Source organism: Tenrec ecaudatus, chromosome 17 (assembly GCF_050624435.1).
Source record: "Tenrec ecaudatus isolate mTenEca1 chromosome 17, mTenEca1.hap1, whole genome shotgun sequence".
Lineage (NCBI taxonomy): Eukaryota > Metazoa > Chordata > Mammalia > Afrosoricida > Tenrecidae > Tenrec > Tenrec ecaudatus.
This window is the reverse complement of record NC_134546.1, coordinates 31,165,285-31,175,881: the sequence shown is the minus strand read 5'-3', so window position 1 is coordinate 31,175,881 and position 10,597 is coordinate 31,165,285.

Sequence of the window (10,597 nt, the reverse complement as noted above, 5' to 3'; positions counted from 1 at the left end):
ACATTTGAAAGTCTGGAAAATGAAGTAAAAGTGTGTCTCTATGCCTAAATTAAAGTGAATCATCTTCCACGCTCCCTCCCTGCAAAAAAAAAAAAAAAAGTAAAAGTAGATGTATTGTCTAGAACAGTGACTCTCAACACTCCTAATGGCATGACCCTTTCGTATAGTTCCTCATGTTGTGGTAACCCCCAACCATAAAATTATTTTCATTGCTACTTCCACTGTTAAGAATCAGACGACCACTGTGAAAGGGTCGTGACCCACAGGTTGAGAACCGCTGCTCTAGAACCATGGAGATGGAATACTAGACTCTAAACCAGATAAGAGAAAATACAAATATAGCCATTTCATAAACCTTTCTGAAACGATTGCATATGCTAACACTGTTAAATGCTAAGATATATAGTCCTATAAAGCTTATGTTTTCATGAGAGAGAGTTAAAAGTCAACTATTGTAATAGTTGTTTGTACAAATTGCTATTTAGTCTGTAAGAACACATAAATCTCACTACAGAAGTATTCCCAGAGAGGCGAAGCATAAAATAGATCCTTAAGGAATCACTAGGAATTAGTGGAGAGATGTGTGCACTATTACCAGAGTCTCCGGGCCTTGCTTAGCATTGGTTACAGAGCTACAAAACAGTTGAAAGTGAAAGTAGCTGCTTTGTTCCCTTGGCCAAGCCAAGGAGCACATCAGGAATTGCGTTGCCGAGATGGTTCCCTGAGCAACAGGCTTAAGGGTTGATGTGGCTAGGAAAACTTGAGGAAGGGCATCAATGGAGGGAGACTCTGGAGCTGATCGGAGGAAGCAAACGGGATGACTTGGGGGTGGCTCTTGGGCTTTGTGAGAATTTTTGTGGGCTTCAGAGTTCTGCTAAGGGAACAAAATGACATAACCCTTCACTCCCATGTCATCAACTGTTCATCCAAAGGCTGAGCTGGCTTGATCGAAGCACGCACAAGCCGTGCAATCCAGTTCACTCTAGTCCCGCGACCCTAGTCTCAGGTGTGTTTGTTTTTTCATAGTTTCCCCAGAACCTCGAAGAAGGAAATACTATAAAGACGGTAGTATTGTCTTAAGCAACTATATCATCTAGTGTTATACATTGTTTATGTTTGTCTCAGAACCCAATGTGCAAAGATAGAAAAGTAATGTTTAAAAAATTAGTTAATTCACCAAAAAGGCAAGTTGCTTGACATGGTTCAAACTTAGTTGGGCGGTGGGTGGGGGGTGGTAGAAGATGAGAATGGCTATCGGGCAAAGGTCAAATCATAAAGGATATTGAATGCCAACACAGAGAGTTCAGATTTTGTTAATCATAATGATAAAACGACCTTAAGATAGGATCTGGTGTAAGTTTTAACTAGATCTCTCCGGCAGTTCTTTGGGTGGAGGACCGGAACTAGGACGACTAGTTAGAAAATACTAAAAGTACTCTGGGTAAAAACAGGTAAGGGCCCGGGCTAAGGCAAGCATGCTGATCATCTAAAGGGGGAGAGAGAGAGAGAGACAGAGATTGAGAGAGAGAGAGATTGAGAGAGAGAGAGAGAGAGAGAGAGAGAGAGAGAGAGAGAGATTGATTCTGGGAACCACACATTGGCAAACTACATTTTCCTCATTAGAAAATTTGCAAAAAGCATCTAAAAGTTTATTGGAAAGCTTTTAAAAATATGTCCATCTAGTAGCCAACACAGGTTCACCAAAACAAAACAACTAGGCCAACTTTCTTACCCTTGTGATGGGGCTCCCAGGGGAAAGATTTGAAGAATTGGTCCCCTCAACTCTCCCCCGCTGGTGACTCCATTTAATCTTAAAGCATGGCACTGGTGTTACCCTTTTGTCTTGGCCTTGGCCTTGCCCTTTATTGCAATAGCTGGCAGGCTTCTTTGGTGATCTCTGTGAGAAGTGTGAGGATGCCATCGAGACATTTACGACATAAGAATGGTTGGTCCTTCCTATTCAAACAAGCACGAACAGAACGCACGGGGCCCTTACTTTAAAATGAGTCCCTTTCCTTGCATGACACCAAAAAAAGCCCAAAAAACTGCATGAAGTCTGGCTACCATTACTGAACATCTGATCAAAGATTCAACAGAAAAATCCGGATGAAAAGGGGGAAAGTGAAGAACAAAATTTTTAAAACTCATAAAAACTAGTGTTTCTAGAGCAATGGAGGTTGAATGAGTGCCTGAAACTGTCACCCTGAGATGTTCTTTAAACCTTAAACCAAAAATATCCCCTTAAGTCTTCTTACAACCAAACAGTAGTTTAGTATAACTAGTAAAGAATGCCTGCCTTGAGCATGATGTTCTCTTAAGATCTATCAATGTGAAATCAAATTGATAGCAGCAACTCAAAAGATTACCTGGGAAGCTTAGGGGCAAGGAGTTTATATTATCGGAGGAGGAAGAACTCAGGAAAACAGAAGAATGGTTTCACAATCAGTGTCCCTGAATTGTACGTCTAGAAACTTGACTTGGTGTATGTTTTTTGCTGTGTGTATTCTTAATAGCAAAACTAAACTATGTTATTAAATACATTTGCATTTCATGCCTGCAGAAGCAGGGCCAGCCAGATCACCAGCTTGCTGCTCTGAGACATCATGTCGTTATAAGCTTCCATCCAGGTGGCATCTGATTCGTGAGGAGCCCCTGGCTCATCCCCAGGATCAGCTGATTTCAAACCATGGCAATCTATAGGTTTTTCAATGGCTGTTCTTTAGAAGTAGCTCACCAAGTCTATAGCTACTCCACCCAAGTATGGAAGTTCGGGTAAAACCTCTTCAACAACAAGCAGCTCTCTACAGATAAGATGGGTACTTTGGCCTGGAATCAAGCCCAGGTCCAGCATCACAAAGAGGAGAGTGGTACCAGTGAACCACCACCATCCTGCTGATAGATCTTGAATTCAACTGATAGAACTGCAGGCGAGCTTGGGTCCAAGTCTACTGCTTTGGTTTTATATCAGTTTCCATCCTTACGTGAATTTGCATGTGTTTCCAATGGATTGCTGTGAACTGTGGATTCCCAAGCTACTGCCAGACTCTGTCTTCCCGACCAAGCTCCTTCTGGGCCCAGGACTTGCACAACCTGTTCTTGCTTGGCATAGCCATTCCCTCACTCTTCCCTTGGCTGACTTCTCTGATTTTAGGTCCCACCTTGAGGCCTATCGGAACCCCTACCTAAACCGGACTCCCTTCATGGGTTTTCTCATGTCTGCTCCTTTTTTTTTCCTCATTACAAACTACAACAGATCCGTTGGCCTGATTTCTGGTTTGCTTTGTTTCTGTCATGCACCCCAAGAAATAAATCCCCTGCAGACAGGGACTGGGTCTATCTTGTTCACCCCTATGCCATTGGCATGTAGCACAGTGCCTAGAACGTAGAACATTGTCAATATTTTTTGGAGGAATGTGTGAGTCCTGAATGGCTCATTTATAATACTCCGGCTTGCCTCAGCCTTTCCACTTTGATCTTGACACTGACCTGTCACCAGCCTTCTCACCCAGACAGCACAATGTCACGAGCAAGAGCCATTCCTAAGGGTGTCTTGAACTCTAATCTGTAGGTAAGTCAGAATCAGTGCATACTGTATTTAGTTAGCCTTATCTTAGTGCACAAAGGATTTGAAGTGTTTCCAATTACTTAAAAGCTCCATATGCAGAAAGTGAAGTTAATTGCGATAAAGAATTTGATACAGTTGAGGTTCATCCAATCATTTCAAAGAGAAGGTATATAACACTAAAGGACAACATGTGTTGTCAAGTTGTCCCTAAATGGGATATTTGTAACCTAGGAACTTGCTGTACCCTATGGCCCCCTTAGTTCGCCTCCCTGGCTCTGCCCTTCCAGTTCCAATCTCTCGCCTTCAAACCACACAATGGAAAAGACTTGTTTGTCTTGGAGTTGTTTCTTTTTCTTTTCTTTTTTTTAAAATAGTTCCAGCAGTGTCTCAGCAGGAATGTATTATTTTTTATATATGAAACTATCTCTGCAGTTAAACAGCAGGAGCATTTTTATAATCGTTTTATTAGGGGCTCATACAACTCTTATCATAATCCAAACATACATCAATTGTGCAAAGCACATTTGTACATTCATTGCCCTCATCATTCTTAAAATATTTGCTCTCCACTTAAACCCCTGACATCGGGTCCTCATTTTTTACCCTCCTTGCCCGCTCCCCCCTCCCTCATGAACCCTTGATAATTTACAAATTATTATTTTGTCATATCTTGCCCTGTCCGATGTCTGCCTTCACCCACCCTTCTGCTGTCCGTCCCCCAGGGAGGAGGTCACATGTAGATTCTTGTAATCAGTTCCACCTTTCCATATCACCCTCTATCTACGCTCCCAGCATCACCCCTCACACCATTGGTCCTGAAGGGATCATCCTCCCTGGATTCCCTGTGTTTCCAGTTCCTATCTGTACCAGTGTAAATCCTCTGGTCTAGCCAGACTTGCAAGGGAGAATTTAGATCATGATAGTGTGGGAGTGGGGGAGCAAGCATTTAGGAACTAGAGGAAAGTTGTATTTTTCATTGTTGCTATATCAATCCCTGACTGGCTCGTCTCCTCCCCAAGACTCCTCTGCCAGGGGATCTCCAGTGGCCTACAAATGGGCTTTGGGTCTCCACTCTGCACTCCCCCACTCATTCACTATGGTAAAATTTTTGTTCTGATGATGCCTGATACCTGATCCCTTTGACACCTCATGATCTCACAGGCTGGTGTGCTTCTTCCATGTGGAGTTTGTTGCTTCTGAGCTAGATAACCACTTGTTTACCTTCAAGCCTTTAAGACCCCAGACGCTATAACTTTTGATAGCCGGACACTATCTGCTTTCTTTGCCGCATTTGCTTATGCACCCATTTGTGTTCAGCGATCGTATCATGGAGGTGAGCAAAGAATGACAGGATTTTTCTTTCTTTGATTCCTGATAACTGATCCTTTTGGCACCTTGTGATCACACAGGTTGGTGTGCTTCTTCCATTGGGGGCTTTATTGCTTCTGAGCTAGATGGCTGCTTATTTACCTTCAAACTTTTAAGGCCCTAAATGCTATATCTTTTGATATCTGTGTACCATCAGCTTTCTTCACCACATTTGCTTATTCACCCGCTTTGTCTTTAGCAGTTGTGTCCGGAAGGTGAGCATCATAGAATGCCAATTTAATAGAAGAAAGTATTCTTGCATTAAGGGAGTACTTGAGTGGAGACCCAGTGTCCTTCTGCTACCTTAATACTAAACCCATAAATATATGCACATAGATCTATTTCCCCATCCTCATGTATAAATATATTTCCGTATGTACATGTCTTTATCTAGACCTCTATAAATGTCCTTTGCCTCCTAGCTCTTTCCTCTATTTCTCTTGACTTTCCTCCTGTCCCACTATCATGCTCCGTCTCCACCTGGGTTTCAGCAATTCCTCTTCGTTACATTACCCTGATCATTGCCTTTTCTGGCCTCCCACACCCTCCTCACCACCGATTTGGATCACTTGTTGTTCCCTTGTCCCTGGGTTTGTAAACACCACTTCCTTCCCCCCCCTTCCCCTTCTTCCATGTCCCCCCTCCCCACCCCAGAACTGTTGGTCCCGTTGTTTTCTCCTCCAGATTGTTCATCCAGCCTATCTTATTTAGAGAGACCTGCGAAGATAATAACATGCACAAAACAAGACAGAGCAAACCAAGTAACAATATACAACAAACTACTGACAAAGAACAAAACAAAGCACAACAAGAAAGAAAAGCTTGTAGTTAGTTCAAGGATTGCGCATTGGCCTTTAGGAGTGTTTTCCAGTCCAGTCTGTTGGGGCACCATGCCCTGACCCCAAAGTCCACCTTCAGCATTCCCTGGGGACCTTGCCACTACATTCCCTTGCTGTTCTGTTGCGCCCCCTTAGTGTTTTGCCTCGGTGTGGTGGGATCAGATCGGGTGCAATTCCCACACTGTGTCTCTGGTGTTGTCCCCTGTAGGGCTATGGGGCAGTGAGGGGCGTCATGTCTCATAGTGGGGCTGAGCGTGTGGTCCTCTCTGTGGACTGGCTGCTCTAATTGGGATCATCGTCCTCAAGACCTGGTGCTCCACTCTCTCCTCCTCCCCCTCCATCATGCACCCGTGTGCTCTGATCAGATATGTCCCTCTCCCAGAGCTGCAGATTCAATACCATCTTTTGAAATAAATTCTTCTGGGGAGAGAGCAGGAGCATTTTTTGTAAGCATGGTGTGCATGTGTCAATATTTCTACCAGGTTAAACTTTTTTTTATATCATTTTATTGGGGGCTCGTACAACTCTTATCACAATCCATACATATATCCATTGTGTCAAGCACATTTGTACATTTGTTGCCATCACCATTCTCAAAACATTTGCTTTCTACTTGAGCCTTTAATATCAGCTCCTCATTTTCCCTTTCCTCCCTACCCTCCCTGCCCCATGAACCCTTGATAATTTATAAAGTATTATTATTTTGTCATGTCTTACATAGTCCAACGTCCCCCTTCTGTTGTCCATCCCCCAGGGAGGAGGTTATATATAGATCCTTGTAATTGGTTCCCCCTTTCTACACCAGCTTCCCTCCACCCTCCAGGTATTGCCACTCTCATCACTGGTCCTGAAGGGATCATCTGTCCTGGATTCCCTGTGTTTCCAGTTCCTATCTGTACCAGTGTACATCCTCTGGTCTAGTCAGATTTGTAAGCTAGAATTGGGAACATGATAGTGGGGGGAAGGGAGGAAGCGTTTAGGAACTAGAGGAAATTTGTATGAAAACACCCAACACAAAAGGTATACGGTGACATCACAGAGTGGAGCTGTCTCCTGAGCTGCCTCAGCTACTCCTTGTAGCTTCTACTCGTCAAAAAGCCGTCTAAACCACAGCTGCCTGGGGCCCCTACAGCTAATCCTGAAGGACAGTGTGGTTAATACCACTATAGTGCCCTGGTCATCACAGGCTGATTAATGGTATCTGGAATATTTTATTCAAGCTGAGTTCCACATTCTAAGGAGGAAACATCAAAAACTTAATATTAGGTCCAGGCGGAGTGATACATTGTTAACCTATTGAAACAGAACACAGAGCTAAACGGTGGCGTCAAATGGGGTTTGGATCCTGGTGGAAGGGGGGGTGTGGAGGGGAATGAGGCTGACTGAAGAGCCGCACACTGTAGAAGCCCACGAAGCAGTGTGTTTGAATCCCTCCGTGCACGCTCAGCCACTGGGAAAAGCCACGCGAGTCCTGCAGGCCGTGTAATAGTCAAATCTGGCTCCAGAGGGCTTACCACGTCGACCAGTGAAAATCTAATTGAAGTCTCCAGAAGGAATGTGACGCGCGAGAGAAACACAAAGAAGCTGCTAAATGGACCGGCGAAGCATGAGACGGAACCCTGAGAGAAATGGACCCTGACTTGGCCCCGCTTTGTGAGCAAAGTGTAACCTGTTTGGGAGATTGCGATGAGAGGGTTTGACTGTGGAAAAGGCAAAAACCACTGAAATGGAAAACCCTACGGATAGAGTGATGCAGATGTGTGTCTTTAAGATATTGTTTGGTGTGTGCACTTGGTACCCTAAGCAGAGAATAAGATGCTCTGTGGGGGACTATGCCTTTTATTTCTTTACATTTCCTTAAACCGAACTTGATAGCATAGCATCGCTTAAAGTACGCGATCAATAAACGCTTAATGGGTGGGGGAGATGCTGATCTCGCCAAGACTTAAATCTATGTGAGAACATTTAGGTGATTAAAAGAAGTTCTATGAAGAAAGTGAGTGTCACTAAACGATCAGAATGTGTTACAATGCTCTTCTTGGGTCCCTACCACACCCTAGGAATTTACCCAGGAAGGCAGATTTGGAAATTGATAGGAAAAGCATACTAGGTTTGAGAATCCTTGTTCTGCCTCTCATGTTCTAGGTAAATCCTACAGTTAAGTGTCTTTGCATTTACTAGGGCTTCCATTTCTTCATCTGTAAATGAAAATGGAAAACATTAGTTATCAAAACACATGGAAATGTTGTGATGGTCACTGGAAAGATGACTGGGCAGACAATCATTTCTGCTCAATTCCCAGGCAGAGGGAGCCGTGGTCTAGCCCTGGCAGTGCCACCGGCTTCCCATGTTGTCCCACCTAAGAATATTCCCTCCAAAGTATGGTGCTGGAGAACAATACTCAAAGTATGGTGGACTGCTGAAAGGACAAACCGATCTGTCTTGGAAGCAGCGCGGCCAGAGTGCTCCTTAGAGGCAAAGATGGTGAGACTTCGTCCTGTGTACTTTGGACATGTCAAGAGAGACCATTCCCTGGCGAAGGACACCATGCTTACTAAAGAAGAGGGGCAGTGAAAAAGAGGGAGGAGATAGAGTAGCAACATGACTGCAGCAATGGGCTCAGGCACTGAAACAATTGTGAGGATGGTTCGGGACCAGGCAGTGTTTCGCTCTGTTGTCCTGAGGTCGCTGTGAGTTGGAAGCGCCTCGATGGCATCTAACGCCACCACCGCCTGCTTCTTTCTCTTCGGGTGGAAATTGAAGAAATGAAGGTGATGAGTGAAGCGGTGGACCATGTGCATATCTGGAAAATGAGTCCAGCTCCATCACAGTCCAGTGTCAAATCACCTCCCCTTACAGCTCCTCACCGACATTTTCACATAGATGGGGTGACACAGAACTGCAGAGGCCCTGGAGGCACCCCGATGAACAGTGGATTGGGTGCTAACCACAGGGTTGGTGGTTCACACCCACCAGCACTCCTCAGGAGAAAGAGGGGGCTGTCTGTTCCCCTAAAGATTTACAGTCTCAGAAACCCTGAAGAGGGTTTCCATGGGTCAGAATCAACTCACTGGCAGTGAGTCTTTATTGTTTTTTTCAGTGGCCTGGTTGGGGGGTGGGGGGAATCTTGGCCTTCAGGGGTGAGTGGAGAGATTGGTATCAACTAGTGCACAACTTCCAAGCAGCAAAAATCCTTTGTTGCTGGGTCAAGGAGTGAGATAGGAGTAGGAAAAAAAGAAGGGATTCAGAATTATGCAGATTAACCACCCCCAAAAGATGCCAGCTAAGGCCACCAGTGTTAAAGGAGCCAAATAGACTCATTTCCTTTCAAGCTCCCTCATTAGCTAAGCCAAAGGTCTGAAAGGTAAAACACATTTGCTTATTGATAGTCTGCAGTGTCATCTGATGTTGGTTCAAAGACGACAAGACAGTGTAATGTTCCACTGTGAGAAGGAGAGCCAAAAAGTCCAGTGTCAAGTGTGGAGGTTATTCTATCAAAGGGGGGAGGGGGCGTAAAAAAGCAAGGAATTAAGAGGAGCCTAAGGGATAGAAGCGGCCTTACAATCTTCCACGATCTCATAATGAATACATTTGCTGCAAGCAGTGGTTTAAGAAGAAGCGACATCTTTTGTGGTTATATTAAGTAAAAGAGTGAAGAAGAGGAGAAAGGAAAATTGAATTTTATCAAGAAATAAATGAGCCAGGCAACAGCAAAAGAATCTCTAGAACAGCAATGAAAAAAAATCCACTCATAAAGCTCAGAGCTTATTAACCCTTGGGAGAGAACTGAACATCTAGGCTCCTCTCAGAGCCTCATATCAGTGGTCGATCACGGATATTCCTTCTCACACTCACTCTCGGAGTGGGACAGGGCCTCAGAGGGTAACTCTGTACAGGGGTAGAAAGCCCTGTCCTCCTCCCATTCTATAGCTTGAGGAAAGTTTATCAGAACAACAGAATTGTACATTATGTATTTTTTTAGTGTGCTGTGTAAGCATCACTTGCCCTTTTTTTTTTTAAAGAATTCAAGGGAATAAGATAATGATCATGTAGAATTGAATACAACTTTTAGAAATAGATTGATTTCTAATGCAAATGTTTCCAGCTCAAAACAGAAAATTATTACCTGCCTCAGGAATATTATTCAGATGATGAAATTTGACTCCACAGATGTAATCCAATTTACTGGCAAAGGTTCTTAATGTGGTTCATAGAAAATAAAATCCAACAGAAAATTTCGACCTCCAGCAAAAGTAATTTATATACAGTATGCTTGAATACTGCTATCCAGGCAATTGTTACTGTTCAGACTTACTGCCTGATTCCTAACTCTCTGTTCCAAAAGCCATAACTCTTTCAACATTCCATGTGTTTGCTCACATCGTAATTAGAGACATTCCTTCACTCTTGAATTCCACTAATCTCCATTAATCTTCACTAATTTAGCAGATTGCACTGAGGCCACCTTTATTCAACCTAAATATTTGCTCATCTAACTCTGCTACCCTCATTCGGGTCCTGTTACCTCAGAAATACTTATTCTTTTCTATTTGTGTTTCTGTTTACTCCTTTCGCCCTTAAGGTAATCGATGGTATTTTAATAGTCGTTTTCAGTCATTGAAATGAGTGTGCATATTCATTTATAAACACTATCGGTTTTGTTTTGCTTATTTTTAACGTGACTATTCTAGAATATTCTAGAATCTGCGTCGGGAATCTCTCGATCACCCATACCATAGAGTTCGGGTTATTAATAAAGTTAAAAGGATCCTGCAGGCTGCTTTGTGTTCCGTACCAGGCCCTTCAAGCCATTCCGGCAGCCCAA